Source organism: Macrotis lagotis, chromosome 8, assembly GCF_037893015.1.
Source record: "Macrotis lagotis isolate mMagLag1 chromosome 8, bilby.v1.9.chrom.fasta, whole genome shotgun sequence".
NCBI classification, from domain to species: Eukaryota; Metazoa; Chordata; class Mammalia; order Peramelemorphia; family Peramelidae; genus Macrotis; species Macrotis lagotis.
Genome location: NC_133665.1, coordinates 166,208,025 through 166,230,513, shown reverse-complemented (window position 1 = coordinate 166,230,513; position 22,489 = coordinate 166,208,025). Strand labels below are relative to the sequence as shown.

The 22,489-nt window shown below is 37.1% G+C and overlaps 1 long non-coding RNA gene across 1 annotated transcript; it reads left to right on the top strand.

Annotated features, from left to right (window-relative positions):
• Nucleotides 1–2,155: 2,155 nt before the first annotated feature.
• LOC141496326 (uncharacterized) lies at nucleotides 2,156–17,021 on the top strand. The gene is made up of 2 exons (XR_012471009.1): nucleotides 2,156–9,349; nucleotides 11,449–17,021. It is a non-coding gene; the product is annotated as an uncharacterized LOC141496326 (long non-coding RNA).
• Nucleotides 17,022–22,489: the final 5,468 nt, after the last annotated feature.

Sequence of the window (22,489 nt, the reverse complement as noted above, 5' to 3'; positions counted from 1 at the left end):
ATGGTTGGAGCCACAGCAGGAAACAAGGTCATGGTGGAAAAATCTTACACAGGAATATACTCCCTAAAAAATAAAATGAATAAACAGATTTCAATGATTACATGAGATTAAAGTATTGAAACAAAGTCAAAACATGAAAGAATATGTAAGGCATCTATTATCATAAAACTATTAACCTGGAAAACAAGCAGAGAAGAAAAGTTATAAAGATCATTTGGCTAAAAAAAATCATGAGCAAACCCAAAATCTAGATATCATATTTCTTATTATTTTTAATTCAATATTTATTCTCATTTTGTACAAATAATGTTTTTATACATTAATAAAATATTCTTGTTTAAGAGTAAACAAAATACCCCTCCCCCCAAAACATATAGACTTGCTTGAGCGATAAAGTAAAGGGGAGAGAAAAAATTAAAATTAAAAAAAATAGTAATAATTGTAGGTATGGCTAGGTGGTACAGTGGATGGAGCACCAGCCCTGGAGCCAGGAGCACCTGAGCCCATATCTGGCCCTGTATGCCCAGCCATGTGACATGCAAGCCACTTCAATCCTACTGCCCCGCAATAACCAAAAAAAGAAAAAAAAAGACCCAAAATAAAATAAAATAAAATAGTAATAATAGTAGGGGTGGCTAGGTGGTGGACAGAGCATTGGCCCTTGAGCCAGGAGCACCCAGGTCCAAATCTGGCCAACAATCACCCTGCTATGAGGCCCCAGGCAGGTCACCCAGCCCCATTTGCCCTGCACCTACCCAAAAATATTAATAATAAAAAATGTGCTTCAGTCTGTGTTCCAACACCACTAATTCTGTTATGGGTGGATCACATTCTTTATGATAAGTCCATCACAAAAGTTATCTCCATATTTTTCCACCATTGCCATTGCTGATCGCAACTCCCTCCTTTCATAATTCTCCACTACCATGTGCTATATTTTCTCTCTCCTTTCACTCTGACTCTGCTGTAGGGTAGCTGAGTGGTGCAGTAGAAGGAGCCCTGGCCCTCTGGCCAAGAGACCCAGAGGCCCCATACTACCCCTTAGGCCCAGCATTCACCTGGCCCTATGGTCCCAGACAGGCCATCCAATCCCAGCCCCTTGCAAGAAGTAGAAAAGAACATGTGTTATATCTGACCACTCTCCCTCCATGGTCCATCCTCTGCTCCATCACTCACATCCCCCCCTTCCCCTTGGCCCCCCCTCCTTCTTACTCCAGATGCCTATACCCCATTGAGTATATATGCTGTTTCCTCTCCTAGCCACCTCTGATCAGAGTGAAGATTCCCCCATTCCCCCTTGCCTTCTCCCCTTCCATATCATTGCAGTAGCCCATTGTAATAAAGAAAAATCTTATTATATGAAATATCTTGGCCTATTCCCCCTCTCCTTTTTCTTTTTCCCATTACATTTCCCTTTTTTTCTATTGACTCCATTTTTACACCATATTTTATCTTCAAATTCAGCTTCCTCCTGTGCTTCATCTATAAAATTTCCTTCTACCTGCTCTGTTAATTGAGAAGGTTCATATGAGTATTATCAGTGTCATTTTTCTATGCAAGAATACATGCAGTTCATCATCATTAAGTCCCTCATATTTTCCCCTTCTCCTCCAATCTCTATGCTTCACCTGAGTCCTGTATTTGAAGATCAAACCTTCTGTTCAGCTCTGGCCATTCCAACAGAAATATTTGAAATTCCTCTGGTTCATTGAAAGTCCATCTTTTTCCCTGGAAGAGGACATTCAGTTTTGCTGGGTAGTTGATTCTTGGTTGCATTCTAAGCTCTTTTGCCCTCTGGAATATTATATCCCAAGCCCTATGAGCTTTTATGCTAAGTCCTGTGTGATCCTGACTGCAGCTCCAAGGTATTTTAATTGTGTCCTTCTGGCTGCTTGTAATATTTTCTCTTCGACTTGGGAGTTCTGGAACTTGGCTATAATATTCCTAGGGGTTGGTTTTTTGGGATCTCTTTCTCAGGGAGATCAGTAGATTCTCTCCATTTCTATTTTGCCCTCTGCTTTTAGGATATCAGGGCAATTTTCCTATAGTAATTCTTTGAAAATCATGTCAAGGCTCTTTTCCTGATCATGACTTTCGGGTATTCCAATAATTTTTAAATTATCTTTCCTAAATCTGTTTTCTATATCAGTTGTTTTTTCAATGAGATGTTTCACATTTTCTTCTAATTTTTCATTCTTTTGGTTTTGAAGTATTGAGTCCTTATTTCTCATAAATTCAGCAATCTCCCTGAGTTCTATTTTTTGTCTAAAGTATTTGTTTTCCTCAGAGAGCTTTCTTATTTCTTTTTCCATCTGGCCAATTCTGCTTTTTAAAGCATTCTTCTCAATAACTTTTTGAACTGTTTTATCCATTTGACCTAATCTGGTTTTTAACATGCTATTTTCTTCAGCATTTTTTTGGATTTCCTTGACTAAGCTGCTGACTTCATTTTCATGTTTTCCCTGCATCTCTCTCATTTCTTTTCCCAGTTTTTCTTCTATCTCCCTCATTTGATTTTCAAAGTCTTTTTTGAGCTCTGTCATAGCCTGAGCCCAATTTCTGTTTTCTTGGAGTCTTTAGATGCAGGAGCTTGTGCTTCCTCATCTTCCGACTGAGTGTTTTGATTCTTCTTGGGCTCACAGGCAAAATATTTCTCAATGGTATTACTCTTCTTTCTCTGCTTGTTCATTTTCCCAGCCTAAACCTGTTTTTGGGGGTTGCTTCCTGAGCTTTTGGGACACTCCCACAAGGGTCTCAGTGTGTGAGGCTCTGTCCTCCCTCCTGGTCTGTGAATGACCATAAGTACCTCCCTCTGCCACGGGGCTGAGGTGGGGTTGCTGCTGTTCTATGGGGGTGCCTAGACTGGGATCAGGATCTGAATGTGGTCAGAGCCCCAGAATCCTGTTCCAGGGGCAGAGGACCAAGCCCTGCAGTCTCTATCTCCACTCTCCTCCCTAGGTTCAATGGACTCACACCCTGGGGGCTCCTGCTTACTGGCTCCACCTGCTTCTGTTTCCTGAATCTGGACTGCCTTGGCCATGCTGCTCCCTGTGTGCCCTGAGGGCTGGACTTCACGTGCTCACTTTGTCAGAGGTCCCCTGCTGTTCCCCCAATTTGTGCCCGGTGCTCCCCTGGGGTGTAGCTCAGGAAACTCCCCCGCTGCTGTGAGCCATGACTCCCAGTGCCCTGGGGCTGCCTCTGGGAGGCTGAGTTTCTTTCGCTCTGGCGGGCCACCCCTCTGGCGGGCCGCCCCTCCGACCCTGGGGAGCAGAGCCTTTCTGCTCTTTTCCAGGTTACCTTGAGTAGGAGAACTGCCTCACTGGGTCCCTCTGTGGGTTCTGTCTCTTGAAAATTTAGTTAGAGTCCTTAGTTTAAGTTTTATGAGAGAGCACCTAAGACATGATCTGTTCTTGTCGCCATCTTGGTTCTGCCCCTAGATATCGTATTTCAAAGTATCATAAAATGCCCAGAAATATTAGAACTAGTGGGCAAAACAAAACTAGGAAGAATCTACTGGTGACTTCCTGAAAGAAATCCCAAGTTGCAAATACCCAGGAACCAAAATCCAGGACTTGTAGAAATAAGGAAAAAGTACTAATGCCTTTGAAAGAAATTCAAGCATTTTGGAACTATCTTCAGGATCATGCAACCATATGCCTCAAAATTATAGTGTCAAAGTAACTTTTAAGTACCTACCATTCCGAGTTAATGTTTTGTCCTTCATTCCAAAGAAGATCATGGCATCAGGGAGGTGATCCCGTGATAAGTACATGAATTAGATTTAAGTGTGTGTGTGTGTGGGGGGGGGGGGGTTGCTGTGCTAAGTAACCAACCTCACTTTCTCCTCCAGTACCATGTGGATCCAGTGAACAGATTTGAATCAGGATGACTAGAGATGGCCCTGGATATGAGGCTATCAGGATTAAGTGACTTGCCCAAGGTCACATAACTAGTGTCAAGTGTCTGAGGCTGGATTCAAACTCCTGCTTCCTAACTCTAAATCCAGTATTCTATCCAGTGTGCCTAAGCAATATAAAAAAAGGTGTAAAATAGTCTCTATCTTCAAGGACAGGAAATATGGAAACAACTCTATAAAAAAAGATATATACAGGATATATGGGAGATAATCTCTAATAGGAAGCATTAAAATGAAGGAGAACCAGAAAAGACTTTTTGAAGATGGGAGTTTAACTGAGACTGCAGAAATCAGGGAACCTAGGAGGCAGAGAGGAGGCTGGAAAGAATTCTGGGCATTGAGGTCAGCCAATGAAAATGTTGAGAATTGTCAGCATTGGGAAATAGAGAGCTCCATGGGAAGAATAGCAAGGAGGTTAGTGACACTGTGTGGCAGAGTACATGGAAGGGAGAAGATTTAAAAAGGCTGGAATGATAGTATGAAGTCATATTATGAAGGGTTTCACAAACCAAACGAAGGATTTTATATTTGATCCTGGAAGTTGTGGGGAGCCACCGAATTTTATTGACTAGGAGAGTGACATGATTGGATTAACACTTTAGGAAGATTATTCTGACACTTTGGTGAAGATGAACTGGAGTGGGGAAAGATTTGATCCAAGGAGACCTACCAGTAAGCTATTGCAATAGTCCAGATATGAGGTGATAAGGGTGGTGACATTTGGAGGTGGCAGAGGAAGAGAACAAACAATGAATTAACTACTCTGTTACAGGCACTGTACTGAGAACTTTATAAATATCAACTCATTTGTTATGTAGGAGGGAAGGGGCTGTGTGTCTATACATGAGAGATTTAGAAAGGTAAAATTGCCAGGACCTGGCAACTGATTTAACATGGCGATGAGTGAGAATGAAAGAGGTCAACGATGATAACCTAGATGGGGGCCTGGATACTGGAAGGATAGTACTCACTCACCTTGATAGTAATTAGGAAATTAGGAAGATAAGTTGGTTTTGGAAGAAATGCAATGAGTTTAACTTGGGACATGATGAATTTAAAGGAGTGAAAAGTTTGAGTTTTAATAATCCTAAAGATTTATAACCAAGAAAAAAACTTATAAATATCTCAATATGATAGTATAGGTAGAAAATGTATTTTTAATAGAGTGGAGGACTTTGAAGTTCCTGTTTTTTTTTTTTGCAAGGCAAAGGGGGTTAAGTGGCTTGCCCAAGGCCACACAGCTAGGTAATTATTAAGTGTCTGAAACCGGATTTGAACCCAGGTACTCCTGACTCCAGGGCTGGTGCTTTATCCACTGCACCACCTAGCCGCCCCACACTGTGCCACCTAGCCGCCCCCTTTGAAGTTCCTGTTTAAAAAAACATTGGAGCTAGGTAGAGTCTTTGAAATGCAAACACAATACCAGAGCAATTGAAAAAGTACTAAATGATAAAATTTTTACATTCTGATAATAGGAGAAAGTTTCATATCTTCAGAATCCCACCAACTCTAAATATCACAAATGGAATTAAAGACACACATGTAGCCTGGTTGATATGTTTTGTTAGTTTTAAGAAGGAAAAGAAAAGGTGGAACCTGCTCTCATAATTAAGGTGCCTTATGGAGAATATGCAACATAGAGGAGATAATAGTGGGAGCAGGCAACTCAGATCTTCACTTTTAATTGAATCAGACAAAGAACATTTGAACACAAACACAGTGTTTGGTGGGGAAAAAATATTAAACTATATAGGGAAATAAGCAGGAATGGGGAGAGAGGTGTTTAAGAGAGAGGATCCAGGTGAAGATGAATAGTCATGACCAAAACAAAGATCAGTGACATGATGTATGTCATAAAAGTCAGAGTACTTAAGACTGAATGACTGGTGAATGAGGCAGGTGGAGGGTACAGAGAGAGAAATGGAATCTTATGTTGGAATATGCTAATGCTGATCACATTCCTTTTTCATCATGCCCTGCTTCTTTACAAATGAGTAGATGAGGAGCAACTGGGTGGCACAGTAGATAGTGTGCCCGGCTGGAGTCAGGAAGACCTGGGTTCAAATCTGGTCTCAGACACTTAATGATTCCTTAGCAGTGTGACCTTGGGCAAGTCACTTAACCCCATTGCCTCATGAGAAAACAAACAAACAAAAACATTTGGGTAGATGAGGAACAAAGACAGAAAAACGTTAAAAGGGATACAAAAGAGAAGTATAAAGCTAACAACCATAAACATGAACAAGATTAGAATAAATTCACCCAAAAAACAGGAGTTTAGTAAAATAGAGTAGAAAACTGAATCCAGCAATGTGTATATATGTGTGCTTATAAAGAAACACTTGAATCATAGATTTAAAAAATTAAATGTGGACTGCATCAGAATTTGTTTTACCTTAAGTAAATTAAAAGAAGCAAGAGGTGGTAATCATTATCTTAGACCAGGCAATAGTCAAAATAAAAATAATAAAAAAGATAAATAGGGGAATAACATTATATATACATATATTATATAATATAAAATAATTTATAAATACTATACTAGGTGAGGACCTCAAAAATCTTTCAAAGTAAGAGTGAAATCAATAAAAATGAATTTAAAGATCTGAATAGAATTTTTTAATTTTTAATTTTATTTTTTCCAATTTTTTTGAATAAGTAGCTTTCAAAATTCATCCATTTGCAAATTTATGATTTCCACATTTTTCTACCCTCCTCCTTTCCTTCTTCCCTCCCCATGGCAACTAATATCTGCTAAGAATTGTACATGTACAGTTGTGTATAACTTATTTCCCTATCAGATCAGAACCTATTCTGCAAGTTATAGAGAGTGTACTAGAACCAAGAAGGTTACCACATGAGAGGCTTCCATAGACACATAGGGAAGACATGTCAGAGGTAGAACTGGAATCCAGTTGGGGGTCTGGATAACTGGAAGGATGGTGGTCACCTTGATAATAATTAGGAAACTAGGAATCCAGCTCTTCCTGTCTCTGAGACTGGTTATTTATGCCATACTGTCTTTCATGGTAAGTATATCTAGCTAAAGCCAAGAGCTTTCCATATCTGTAATGGAGAACCATACTAATGGTCTTTCCAGCAAGACCTATATAGAGAATGGATGTCCATTGTCAGCAACACTTTTTATAGTTTTAGAGATTAGATTTAGAGTATAGTAGTTATACATGAAAAAGAATTTGTGATAAGCAAAGAGAAAACAAAAACCATCACTGTTGCAGGTGATATAACTGTTAGGAAATTATAGTGATTTAACTAAAATTCACGGCAATAAATTCAGTAAAAGATCAGGATGTAATAACCCTTTCCTCCCATCAGTCTTTTATACAAGTCAGAAAATGGAATGATAAGTATTAAGAATTGCACAGTTTTTGATAATTTATGAAATAATTACTTGATATTCTTAACATAAGGGCTTTGTCTAGTAGCCAAGACCACATATAACGAGAAAAATTAAATTATATTAATACTGTCACTATAAATGAAATCAGAACACACAAAAAAATGCCATAGCTAAATGAAGTTTGTAGATTCTCCTTGGAGAGGCAAATAAATGACTTAGTGGAATTGACTTTTATCATATATCCAGAGGCCAATAGTCATAATTCCAGGGGGGCACTCAATTATTTGGGTGTCCTAAGATATTTCCAAAACATCACCATTGAAAATAAGGATAATGTTAGTGCCAAGTGTTGCAAAGAATAGAGGATTAGGGAACTTCTATAAGGAACACAATAAAACATTTCAAATTGACATTCATAATTGATGACTTCAGTACAAAAATGGGCATGGGCATGAAGATGAAAAATGTGTTGAAAGATATGATTCAGGAGGAAGAAATCAGATAATTAACTTATTAGATTATATTCTACAGAGAAACTTATTCATATCCATTTTCTTTGAGAAAATATTTAATAGGGGCTGGACATGGAGAACATCTAATAGTGTAATAAAAATCAAAATTCTTTTTTAATAGAAAGTGGTTCAGTCCCAAGTGAATTAACTGTTAATTGACATATCATTGATATTATTTTAAAGCTCAAAATTAATTTGAAACTAGAAGAAGGTAAGAAAATGGAAAAATACATGGAATGCAATTAAAGCAACTTTCATCTGATCTATATAAATGAGCTGTTGACACTGAAAAATGAGAAATCAATGAAGGAACACTCATTGACACAGATTAAGAAGTTTAACAGCTATAACACAATTGCTGTGGTAGAGAAACTAAAAGATCTTAGAAACCACTTTCACTCGCAGATATTTGATTTTTGTCAAGTCGAAACATATTCATTCTTTATTGTTTGCTCTTCTTTTTGATTTTTTTCCTGCTTACAGTTTGTAGACTAGAAGTCAGAATATTGAAATCAATGTTTTTTCTAAAAGTCATACATAAATTAGGTAATTTGTTTAATAATTTATGTAATGAAATTGAACAAAAATGGATGTTATTTTTTAAAATTTCCATTTCCAGAGGTATTAAATCATAGTTTCTTTGTTATTTTATAACCCATAGAGTTCCATTTTCATAAATTTAGTATATTTTCCTACTACATGTTATACATATTTTATTTTCCTATGAAGAAAAAAATGATGTGTTTTGACCACTGAATTTCAGAGAATCAGACAGTGTTATACAGGATGTGAACTCAGTACTTTATACTGCATTCCTGGCAAATGATCATCCAACCTTTGCTTGAATATTTCTAATAACAGGGAACTTAGTTTTTATGAGGCAGCTGATTTAGTTTTAAAAAAGTTCTTAACTGATAAATTTACTCTTTACATTTTCTTCAATTCTGTCTTCTCATACTTTTGAATCACTGGTCTAAATTCTTTTGTCCCTAGTCTTACAAAAGTCATCTGCTCTATGCTAGTCCTTAACACACACACACACACACACACACACACACACACACACACACACACACACACACACGTACTTAGTTTTTGCAATGTAATGGGATTAAGTGACTTGACAAAGGTCACACAGGTAGGTACTTATTAAAGTGTCTGAGGCTGGATTTGAACTCAGGTCCTCCTGACTCCAGGGCTGGGGCTCTACCCACTGTGCTACCTAGTTGCCCCGATAGTCCTTAAGATTTGAGAAGACAATTATGTCTCCCTTTCTTATAGCATAAAAGTTTCTTTAGGGAAGAGTCTTTTGATTTTATTATTATATTCATAGTATTAACTAAAATTCTTGATGAAGTGAATTGTGTTTTTTTTTATTTTTTTAGGTTTTTGCAAAGCAAATGGGGTTAAGTAGCTTGCCCAAGGCCACACAGCTAGGTCATTATTAAGTGTCTGAGACCGGATTTGAACCCAGATACTCCTGACTCCAGGGCCGGTGCTTTATCCACTGCACCACCTAGCCACCCGATCGTGTTTTAATAGAGTATAAAGAGTATATATGTATGTACCTATGGATTTATATACATGTACATATTAGTCAAACTCTTAAGTGAGAGTAATTCAGTAAAACTAGGAAAACAAATACCATTCCTAGCACTTGTAAATGGGAAAGAGTGACAACAAAAATCAGAACAGTGAAATGGTAATGTGTAAGCTTGGCTCTAAAGAGATGAGAATGTGTTCAGTAAGGGCATTTATATTACACTTTAAAGTTTAGAATACACTTTATATGTGATATTTCTTTTGATAGTCTCTGTATCAAATTCTCAGTAACCCCATTTTACAGATTAGGAAACAGCCTCAGAAAATTTTAAGTAACCTTCCCAAGGTCATACAGATAGTAAATGTGTTAGGCAGGATTGCACTTAGGTCTTCCTAACTCCAAGTCTAACACCATCAATTGTGCTGCCTTACTTCCCAGGGGATGGGGCCTCTAGATATGGAAACTCATATAAATATGCTAGCGTCAGGCAAGAGTAAATTGTTAAATTTTCCTTGGGAATATTTATACCTTGGAAATAGGTAAGCACTACAAATCAGGACTTGATTTCATATTTTTTTGATTGTCTAGATTTGCAAAGTAATAGTGAAATGCATTAATAATGCATATAAAGCCTAAAGGTACCTTGTCTGCATGTTCTTTTCTGGAAGACTGGTTGTCAAAGATCTACTATCATGTCACTGATGTTGGACTTGGTTAATATGTCAATTAGTATTGATTAAACTATTTTATATTTTTCCTTCATTATGATGAAGGAGAAGGTCAGAGGAAGATATTTGGAAATGTAAATGATGAGAAAAGACAAGATATCAAAATATTTTTATTTAATATAGAAGATTTATAAGACATCATGATTAGAAACAAGAAAAAATCCTAATGTTTAATGTTTAGTGAATAACTCAAGTGTTAAATTCAGGGGACAACATTTATATATGTATTTATCCATGATAAATATCCATAAAACTGACTTCATCAGCCAAATATGAAAATCCACCCTCATACTTTCTAGCTCACTTCCCTTAATAACACCCTCACATCATATGCATATCTGTCTGTACAAATATGAAATGAGCACATTCAGAAAGAGACTGATTGTTACATGGTGCCAGCATTGTTTGTAGGTTGGATAAAATAATCATTTCTGTTTATAATTTGAATGAAACTTCTAGTAGATTGATTGAAAAATATACTAGAAAGTGAATCCATAAGGTCAATACTTAATAAAATTTTGCTAGACAATCAATTATTGTATGTTTCATGGGGACAGAATAGGATCAGTTTCAAGAAAAAAATGATTATGATTTTAAATAGTGTATTATTTTTCCAGATGTGCTTATTGAAAAATGTATTCTCCATTGGGAGCATTGGAAACAACTTGCTTGTGTATGAATTTTTTAGAAATGAGCTATTGTTTGGGACTAAGACATGTTTTTCTGTATTTTTTCTGGGTAAATTTTTGCATATTTCAATATCTTTAATTTGTAATTGCCTTTACACATCTATTTGTATACATTTATACATATCTGTACAAGGCACATTATTTGTTATTTGTATATAACATGTGTATCTGTGAGCATATGTAAGCATTTTGGGAGGGAGGGTGGTTTGGTAAATAGGTTTAGTAAATTCCCACTTGGTAAAAACTCTCTACTGGCAAAGATTAGTAACTGGTACGTTACGAATGGGTTTAAAAAGCTCCTTCTGAGCAATGAGAGACTAAATGACTCTGATCACATAAACAGTGACATAAATCCAGGGGTTTCTGATTCCAAGACTGGCCTTCTTACCAGCTAGACCCAACTGACTTTCTTTACATGTATATATTTTATAGATATATGAATATAAAATCCATATAAAGCACAGAGTAATTACAGAAAGCTAAATTTGGAAGAAATTTTTTTAAATGGAAAATTTGGAAGAAATTGTTAAAATGGAAAAAAAACTAAGGTATAAAGATGTCTTCCTAAATGTTGTAGTCCTATCTCCTAAAATCAATTTTGTTTTTGTGTTTCCGAGGATATTTGCCTAGTTATTTTGAATTATTTACTTACCTGTATCTTTTCAGTGAGAATTTTCTTTTTTGTCATATTTTCTACAGTAACAATGCTTAAGAAAAAGGATCAGATGGCACTAGTTCAAGCATGCAATGAAGTCCAAAAAGACATGGAAAATTGAAGCTAGAATATGTATGAAAACTGCCTATGTATTAAATAGTTGCATGAATGAAAATATTATTTTATGTTATTTTTGAAAATTGTAGAATCAGACTAACCAATTGGGTAGTCTTTGTATATGAACATGGCGCGTTGGCTTTGTTACTGATCTACCATTACTAAGTATGTCCTTGCAATAGGGAATTGCTAGAGATTTCTTTCTTTATTGTATACACAATGCGATGGTATGTGAATGTCCATAGGATCCTAAATATAAAGGTGGAAGAGATGGTAGGTGTCATCTACAAATAGATGGAGACCACAGTTCCAGAATTTCTCTGCTTTATATTAAAAAGTTCACATCATCAACAAGGGAGCATAAGTCTTCCCAAAATTAGTTCACCTTCTTGATCATGGTAGCCAATTACTGGGAGTTCATTATAAACCATCAGAACTATGTTATATTAGGAAAATCTACATAGACCTAGTTTAACTATGAATGTTGATGATACTAATTTCATATAAGGAATATAACTTCACATAATGAAGTTAATACTTACATCACTGAGGTTCACTGAATCTGTCTGAAGATCAAGAGGGAGCCCCTGTTTTTTAAAAGTATATTGTAATTTTTTTTCTTTTTGGACCCTGAACCTTTTGATTAATATACTATTTCTCCCAGATCCATGTTAGCAAGTATTTCAGTTATTAGGTTACCAATAATTTTATAATTTATTAATAATTTTATTAAGAAGGGGTTGAGGGGTGGCTAGGTGGTGCAGTGGATAAAGCACTGGCCCTGGAGTTCAAATCCGGTCTCAGACACTTAATAATTACCTAGCTGGGTGGCCTTGGGCAAGCCACTTAACCCCGTTTGCCTTGCAAAAACCTAAAAAAAAATAGAAGGGGTTGACATCTCTAATATAACAACATGAGGCATTAAAAGTATCTTGTCCAAGGTCACACAGCTAGTAAGTGTCAACTATCTGAGGCCAAGTTTGAACTTGGGTCCTCCTTATTCCAGGGCTGGTGCTCTATCCACTATCTAAGTTTTAACATTTACTAGCTATGAGATTGATGAAGACCAACTTACTTAACTTCTCAGATTCTCAGTTTCTTCATCTTTAAAATGGGGTAATTCATACCTATAATATCTACTTCAATTGATTGTTGTGAAAATCCAATGAGATCAAGCATATAAAATACTTTACAAGCTTCAAAGGACTCTAGAAATATCAGCTCTTAGAATGACTACTTACATGCTTAGAGACTGGTTTATAAGCATGGTATGGTCAGTTTGAGTCAAGAAGACCTGGATTCCAATTTATCATATGAGCTGTGTGATCTTGGATAGGTTATATAACTTCTTTCTGTTTCTAGTTCATCTGTAAAATGAGGGAGATTAACACTGGCTTCTCAGATTCTTTTTGGCTCTAAAATATATGATTCTATAGGCATGAGGTTTCCTATAATGGGATGATAGGTATGATATCAATGATATGGATCATACATGGAAATATTTGTAGCTGTACAGAGCATAGAACAAAAGAGAATTCAGAAATGGGGTATCCAGGGGCAACTAGGTAGTGCAGTAGATAGGGCACTGGCCCTGGAGTCTGGAGGACCTGAGTTTAAATCTAGCCTCAGACACTTAATAATTACCTAGCTGTGTGGCCTTGGGCAAGTCACTTTACCCCATTGCCTTACAAAAACAAAACAAAATAAAACAAGAAATGGGGTATCCTAGAAGTATCAGGTCCAATGAAGTTATCATCTTCATATATAGAATGATAAACTGTTTAGCCTTATTGAGTTCTTTATGATTTTTCTTTCATGTTTACCTTTTTATTCTTCTCTTGAGTTTTGCATTTGAAAAATCAAATTTTCTATTCAGATTTCTTTTGATCAGGAATGCCTCAAAGTTCTCTATTTCCAAACATCTATCTTTCCTCCTGAAGGAGTATATCCAGTTTCACTGAAGGAATTATCTTCGGTTTTAAACCTACCTCTTTTGTCTTCTGGATTATCATATTCCAAACCCTATGCTCTTTTAATATGAAAATTGCTAAATCTTGTTTGATCCTGGCTGTGACTCCATGATATTTGAAGGTCTTCTTTCTGGCTTCTTGGAGTGTTTACTCTTTGATTAGGGTACTCCTAAATTTGACTTAAATATGTGAGAATTGCATTTTCGGATCTCCTTTCGGTGCTGATTGGTGGATTCTTTTAATTTTTATTTTATCCTCTAGTTCTAGGATGTTAGGTAAGATTTTCTTTATGATTTCTTAAAATATGATGTCTAGACTTTTTCTTTGATCATAGTTTTCATGTACTCCAATAATTTTAAATCACTTCTCCTCAATCAATTTTCATCAGTTGTTTCTCCAGTGAAATATTTCATATATTTTCTAATTTTTATTCTTTCTTGATGTTTCATCTGGTCCTTAGCTTCCATATGCCCAATTCTAATTTTTTTTTGCAAGATAATGAGGTTAAGTGACTTGCCCAAAAGTCACACAGCTAGGTAATTATTAAATGTCTGAGGCTGGATTTGAACTCAGGTACTCCTGACTCCAGGGCCACCTAGCTGTCTCCCAATTCTAATTTTTAAGTATTTTTTCAATGGTTTTTTTTGCACTTTTTTTGGTTTGGCCAGACATAGTTTTTTTGGGGTTTTTTTAGGTTTTTGCAAGGCAAATGGGGTTAAGTGGCTTGCCCAAGGCCACACAGCTAGGTAATTATTAAGTGTCTCAGACTGGATTTGAACCCAGGTACTCCTGACTCCAAGGCCGGTGCTATATCCACTATGCCACCTAGTTGCCCGAGGCATGGCTTTTAAGAAGTTATTTTCATCATTATAGTTTTGCATCTCTTTTTTCACTTGACCAATTCTGTTTTTTAAGATATTATATCCTTCAGTATTTTTGTGCTTCTTTATTTTAATTTTCTTTTTTGATTCCATTTCTTTGCCTATTTTTCCTATTTCCATTCTTATTTGAGTTTGAAAATAGTATTTTAGTTCTTCCAGTACTTCTTCATGGGCTTATATCAAATTTACATGTTTTATTTGAGGTGTTGCTTGTCGCTTTTTTGACATCATTGTCTTCTGAGTTTGATCTTCCCAGTCATCATAAGTAGCTTTTTATGGTCAGATTGTTTTGTTGTTATTATTATTTTCTCATTTTACCAGATCATTTCTTGCCTCTGAGTTTTAAGTTAAAGTTAGCTTAAAGTTAAAGTTAGTTAATAGTAAGTTAAAGTTAGTGTGGTGGTGGTGTTAGGTCATTGTCCCAAGTTTCAGGTATTTTTTACTGTTCAGTTTTCAGAACTAGTTCTGGGGGTTTGGAAGTTTTCAGTGCTTCCAGAGTGGTATGTTATAGGGAGAGGTGTATGCACTGCTTTCCTGGTTTGTTCTCTGGACCTTATCTAGGAAAAGTCCCTGACCCCCTGGCAATGGTTATAGGCAATGAATGGAGTTGCCAAACAGCATCTGATGCTTTGCCCACTGCTGGCCTAGAGGTCTCCTCTAATTTCTTTCTGACCAATTGCCTAAATTCATAAACTTCTCTACCTTGAGAATTTCCTAAGCTATTGCTGCAGCTGTTGTCACACCAAATCTCACCACTGGTGTTGCATCTCTATGAGCTTTTTACCAACCTTCACCTTTACATCATCGGTCTTTCCTTCCAACTTCCTAAATTGATTTGAGCTGAAATATTTTCTTACTCTGATCTTTTATTGTCTCTGCCACTCCAGAATTCTATTTGAGGTGTTATTTTAAAGTTGTTTAGATGAGAATATTGGGAGATCTTGATTGTAGTGCTTTTTCTACTCTACTGTCTTGGCTCTAGGCCTGCTAGTGGTTTTTGAGAAAGATTTCTTGAGTCTTAATTTTTGACCTAAGTTTACAATATCATCTTTTAGATACTTTCCTAAAAACTATTTTCAATTTCAAACACTCATTTTCTATGCATATTTTTTTTCTGGGAAGCACCCTGGCATAATACACAATGAACTGACTTCAGGATGAGGAAGATCTAAATCTAAGCCCTGCCTCTGCTATGTACTGACAATGAGAACTTGGGTAGGTCAATCAAGTTGTTAATGCTCAAGGCAACTCTGCAAGTATGTCAGAATGTAGAGTAGTTGTGGATCTGCAGTGGTAGAAGTTTCCTCATTGACAGTTCCTTATACTAAGGGAGCATCTGGCCTAGTGCAACCGCGATAACAACAGTAACAACAATGATAACAGCATCTAGGATTTATAAAGTATTTTACAATTTGCAAATCACAGGGTACCTAGATTTCAAAAAAGCTTTTTGATCTCATTTTTATATAGTGTGACAAAAATTAATAAAATGACCATGCCCTAAAGGTTTTTGAAAGTAACCATAGCCTATCTTTCTTTGACAGTTTTCTCTTTAGAAGGTTAGTTAAAAAGCTTATCATATGGATATAACATCATTGGTGAGATCTGGTGGTGACAACCAATAGCTATACTTCTAAATGTTTTCTTTGGAGCCAAAAGACAAAAAAAATTCTTTAAATCTTAAAGAAATGATGATTTCAGTTGTCATTTTTCTTTTTTTTTTTTAGGGAAATACCCTGACAGCTAGATGGGTGATTTGAATCAGAAATAGAACATGCAAATCCTATTTACATGCAGAGTTATGTGTGAACACCACCTGCTCAACTGAAGCTAGAGCTGTCCAGGTTGATTAATAAGCGCACCGAACGGCATATCCATTGCCAAGGTGATTGGAATTTTTCATATACTGTGCTCATCTTCCAAAGGAAATCTCCAGAAAACCAGAACTGCAGCTCAGATGCACATTTTACATCAAATCTATTCCTTCTCCTGTGTATGCAACACTATATTTTTATCCAGATTCCTTTGACTTTATATGACAATAAACAGTTGATCATCTAATGGTAATGATTTAAAGAGAAGTCTTAGCACATGAGCAGGCCTTCATGTAAGAGGATCTGGGTTCATGTATTAGCTCTGTCTCTACTGTGTGACCTTTAGACAAGTCACTTAATGTCCCAAGGCTTATTTTCTTGTCTGTGACATCATTGGATTGGACTAAATAGTTTCAGAAATTGCTTCTAGAACTAGATCAACGATGATATTTTGAAATATCTGTGGAGTAGGACATCTTCTAATACATGAAAGAAGGTTCATAGTTGGGGTTTTTTTTAGGTTTTTGCAAGGCAAATGGGGTTAAGCGGCTTGTCCAAGGCCACACATCTAGGTAATTATTAAGTGTCTGAGACCGGATTTGAACCCAGGTACTCCTGACTCCAAGGCTGGTGCTTTATCCACTATGCCGCCTAGCCACCCCAAAATAAGGCTGGATCATAGTTGTTTTACCTGATCACTCACTTGGGTATGTTTTATTGAGGATTCTCTTTTATGTATGGATTGGATTGGATTAAAAGCCCTTCACTAATATTCTGGAATTGTGTCATTATATAGTAGTGATTGTTTTAAATTGTAATCTTTTCAAAAACACAATTAACAAAATAACTGACAAATACAAAGTCAACCATTAGTATGGTGTGTAGGAGTTTGATATTGGGAAGGAACCCTCTTTATTACCTGTTTTAAAGTGGATAGTTTTCCAGAGGGGGAAATCCCTTGCAAAGAAAAAAAAATTGGCTTTCAGAATAAATAAGATAATTGGTTAGGATATTTATTTAATACCCCAGGGTATGGTATAGATGGCTTTTGAGGTTCTTTCTAGCTCTCAAATTTGGAAATAGAAATAGGGATTTTCCAAAGGCCATTTTTATACATGTCTATCTATGGAATCCACAGTCACACTTTCTATATTTCCTTTAAAGAATGGAGGGGATTATCCACATTGATATTATTATTTTAACTTTATAGGTGAAGATACCAAACCATAAAGTATTTAAATGATTTTCCAGAGTTAGGAATAAAGATTAGACTAGAACCTGGCTTTAGAGTAAGGCTATAGTAAAGAGTTCCTTTCCTGACCCCAGGCTTCCCCTACTATTACTGTTACTACCTCTCTGGGTCTTTATGGTACATCTCCTCCCCCAAGGTTCCAGGAGCCAATGAGATCTCTTCCTGGGGCAAGCGTGCAGAAGACTAAGCAGGGTTTGAGGTGAGAGTATGAGATCTGGTAGAGGGGAGAGTCTGAGTAGAAGAGGAGAGTGAACAGGAGACTGTGACTGGCTGGGAGTCTATAGAGCATGACAGAGACTACTTAATGGGGATAGAAAATAACCAGCTTTCTCCTGGGATGTTCTGTGACAGCCATTATCATCATCACCATCACCATCACCATCACCATCACCATCACCATCACCATCACCATCACCATCACCATCACCATCATCTATGGCAGGAAGTGGGCTGTAGTAGATCATCTACCACAAGAGTGATCAATTAATGGACTCTCCCTCCTTGTCCAGAAGCTCATTAGCTGAGAGGTGTTTTTTTTCTCATCCCCCTTTTCTTCCCTATGAGTTTAAATTTAAGCAGAGCTGAAAAAGCTCTGTGTCTTATTTCACTATTCATAATTGTTATTGGGTTTTTTGAAGCTTGATTCTCTTTTTTAAAAAAATTACTTTGTTCCTATTGTCTATATGCATGTAATTATTTACGATGTAGGGGAATTTTGTATTTTAGATATGATTTTCTTTCTGCAATCCTGGGATGGAAGGTTAAAAAGTCTTCCTCAGAGCTACCCAGTCATATTTTAATTTTAAGAATGATTAATGAATTAATTTAAGAAAGTTAAGAATAAATTTAAGAATTTTGAGAATGAAAGTTGTACACGTACAACCTATATCTGATTTTTTGTTGCCATTTGGGAGGGAAGGGAAGGTATTAGAAAAATGTGGAATTCAAAAGTTTAAATGTTGAACACTAATTTTTCCTGTAATTGAAAAAAATAAGGAATGATCCTTTAATTCTTTCAAGTAGAGTCCTAAAGCATGAATTCAAGATTCATTTAGATAGTCAGTAGAGCAAAGGTGTTGCTGAGGGTGTGAGCTCAAATCCTAGAGGCTAAACATTGTCCCTTTATCTGAAGGCAACTAGGTTATAAGCCAAAAGTCTGGAAGATCTGAATTCAAATCCAGTCTCACACACACTGGTGTATGGCTTGGTCTCTATTTCTTCATCTATAAAATAATCTAGAGAAGAAAATGGCAAACCATTCCAGTATTATTGTTAAGAAAATTCCAAATTAGATCACAAAGAGTTAGACTGAACAACAGATTGACCTGAAGAGATAGAGAAAGCTAGAAGGGTGAGAGGAAGAGAATCTTGCCTGGGAGTCTGCCCAATAGCTGGGCTTTGAGATCACAGACCCCTGTGTTAGTACTTGATGTACTATTTGAGAAGAAATTTCTTTAGTTCAAAGACCCTTTCCTTTTTCCTTCCCTCCCCCAGTATCCAATATGTAACAGTTATAGAAAATGTGAAATATTTTTTTTTTAATTGAATTACACTGCTGTTCTAGCCAGCAGGTGGTATTATCTGGCAATATTGACCCTATAGATATCAAATGAAAAGAAAAGGAAGACTCCCTCCTATACCCTACTTCTTTTTGTTACTCTTCCCTTAACAGGTCTTTGGGCCAGGGGTCTTTACTTGCCCCTAATCCCCTCCTTGGAGGAAACTTGTTTAGTGTTAAGGGGTAGTGAGATTTGCCTGTATCTGCCACTTCCTATAACTTCTCTCCCTATATTGGATTCAATAGTTAAGGATAAATGTTCCTGAGTCACATGTTATATTTCTTTTTCTTATTGAAAATCTTTAAAGTTATTAAAATATGTCAAGGATTTTTTTTTCTGTCTGCTAAAGGATTTTTAAAAATTCAGATCCCAATCATCATTGCCCTAACTCAGTCAACTCCACAGGCAGAATTATCTCCAGAATCAAATATAAAATCCTCCATTTGACATTTAAAGTCCTCTCAGCCTATCTAGTCTTCTTATACCTCATATCAACCTCTACCCATCCGATGACATGGGCCTTTCTGTTTTTCCTTGAAGAAAATATTACTTGTCCCAACTATCACCATGTTTTTTTCTATTTGACTGGAACGTTCTCCTTCATTCTTTCTGACTTCTCTGGCTTTCTTCAGGTGCCAGCTAAAATCCTATTTTCTACAGAAAACCCTCCCCACCCTTTCTTAATTTTAGCACCTTCCCTCTGGTGATTATTTCTATTTGTTCTTTATATAACCTGTTTGTATGTAGTGAGAAGTGGGTATCATCCATGAGTTTGACTCTAAAAATAATAATTAAACGTATCTTAACCCTTAAAGTTTGTCTTAATAAGGGACAAGTGTTAACCTCCAGCGTTTGACCTCAAGAAAGAACAAAACAGAATTAGGTGAACACAATTATTAATATTTCTCTAAATAGGCATGAATGGGGGGGGGGGGGTCTGACTAGAGAACCAGTCCCCAAAGATGCATCAAGGAACAGTGGTCCTTATACCATGCCCTATTAGAAAGTGGACTCTGAAAAACTACCTCTGGCTTGTTCATCTAAAGAAGGAAGTGGCCTTCCACCTAGGATGGGGGCTGAATATCAGCCACACTCACTAGGAGGTGTGTTCAGGAGGGATGGCTACTCCCAAACCAAGGTTCTTTGGGTCTTCTCAGTTATGTATGCACCTCTGCAGAGGAGAATTTTCCCTTCAGGATGTGGGCACACCCAGTGGCCTTTGTAGAGGCCAACAATAGTTATTTGCATGTTGTGTCCCCTTCAGGGCAGGGCTATCCATTGCCTTCCTTTGTATCCCCAACACTTAGCACTATGCTTGGGACATAGTAGGTGCTTCATAAATGTCTTTTGATTGACTGGATCTCCAGTTGAATACAGGGAGCATCTTTGCCCTGCAGCTCCATCAATCCCAGGCAGAGCATCTGATTTCTGCCTTCCTCTCCAGATCAGTATTCATCATTAACTCCTCCCAGTCAGCTCCTTTAGGTTCACCATCTAAGATTAGTACCTTATCACAATGTCGATGACATTACCAGAAGAAATCAAAAGTTGTAAGCAACTAAGATACCAAAGGGAGAAAGTTTCTAAGTAAATCTTCCCTCTGGCCCCCTCAGGCAAAGGGGTGGAGAAGCATTAAGCCTTTCTCTTCCAAAGAACTTCTCCAAGGTCTACCCTCTCCATTAGAGTCCAGTAACAGCTTTCTCTCCTTAAGGTCCTGGCAGGGAAGAAGCTGCCAAAGTGTGAATCTCGCTTGGTCTGTCTCCATCTCCCTCTCAATCCCTCTGCTGCCAGCAACAGTCCCATTCTGCTGGTCTTGCCTATCACAGATCTGTTCCTCCTCATTGCTTCTCAGAAAACAGCTTAACTGAAAACAGACTCCTTGGGCTGGGCTGGGCAGCTCCAGTTTTTGCCTTGGAATAAGAGGATGCCAGCAGCCTCTCTGACCTGCACCTCTTACAGGTCCACACAGTTATTCCATAATCAGGGAACCACTGAAGCTAAATGGATAGGGAATGGCATTGTTATAAATGGCTTCTGAATACCTAGTCCAGAGTGATTAAAATCCAAACACCCCCAAATTCCTCACAACATCATTAAAGACATCATGAAAGTTACATGATTAAAAATGGAGAAAGGGAGTATAAGAGTATAAGAGAGAAGTAATGGATAACCTCCATGTTGTTCCCTTCCTATCCAAATTAGGGACCTAGCAGAAGACTATGTCCCTACTTCATGTGAAATTTTCACATAGGATGCAAAGGTTGAATGGGTATTCAACCTGCACCGCTGGAAAGTGTGGCAACATGGATGAGAGCACGAAGCTATCAAAAAGTTAAAATACGGATGAGAGATAAGATTCAGCTGGTCCAAAATAGGTAGGGTGGAGAAGAGAGGAAGGATGCATATACACACACTAAGAGCTGTTGAACATGGTTCAACAAATAAGAAAGATCATCTCACTTTTATGTATCCTTTATTCTTTATAAAATGCTTTTGTGATTTAATGGAGATAACACTTGCATAGAAGTCAGAGGTCCTCAGTTCAAATCCTACTCCCGATGTTTTTTGCAAGAATCAAGACATTTGGGTTTCAGTTTTCTTATCTGAAGAAGTTAGGTGGGGTGGCCTCTAGGGTCTCTTCTGGCTCTAAGTCTTATTAGTTTTCCTTTTAACAATTTTTAGATCAGTCAGCAATATCTCATTTTAGTTTTAGTTTTTTTCTAAAGCAAATTAGTTTCATTGAATTAACAAAATGAATGGAAATACCCCATCAAGTGGAATATATTTGATATTTTCTTTATAACTTTTGTGTAATGCATCTAAGCAATAATACATACCTTCAAACATAGTCTTACCAGAGTATGAACCCACTCATTACAATGATTTGTAAAAGTCATTAGAACTTTCAAAAATGACAGCAGTTATTAGTTGGGGGTGGCTAGGTGGCGCAGTGGATAGAGCACCAGCCCTGGAGTCAGGAGCACCTGAGTTCGAATCTTGCCTCAGACACTTAACAATTACCTAGCAGTGTGGCCTTGGGCAAGCCACATAACCCCATTGCTTTGCCAAAACTTTAAAAAGAGAGAGCGAGAGAGAGAGAGAGAGAGAGAGAGAGAGACAAAGATGTCATCAGTCTCCGCCCTCACAGAATTTATTCTTTATTAGCAGTGGGGAGCAGTTAGAACTCAGAGAAGTAAATAGAAAATCCATACAAACTAAATATAAGGTAAAATTTAGGGACGGGTCTCTTAATATGGGACTCATAAAACAAAATGGCTCTGGAGAGGAGCTTTGAAGGAACATTGGAATTTGAAGCTTCCCATAGAAACAGCCATAGTCTGGTAGATTGCGAGTTGCCCTCTACTTTAGGAAGAATGGAATTTTGACCATGGGCAAGTAACTTAACGTCTCAGTGCCCCGGGTAACTTGCCAAGACTGAAAGCTGCAGACCAGGTCAGTTCTGATCTGAACGGATGGAAGGAGTCTCCTCAG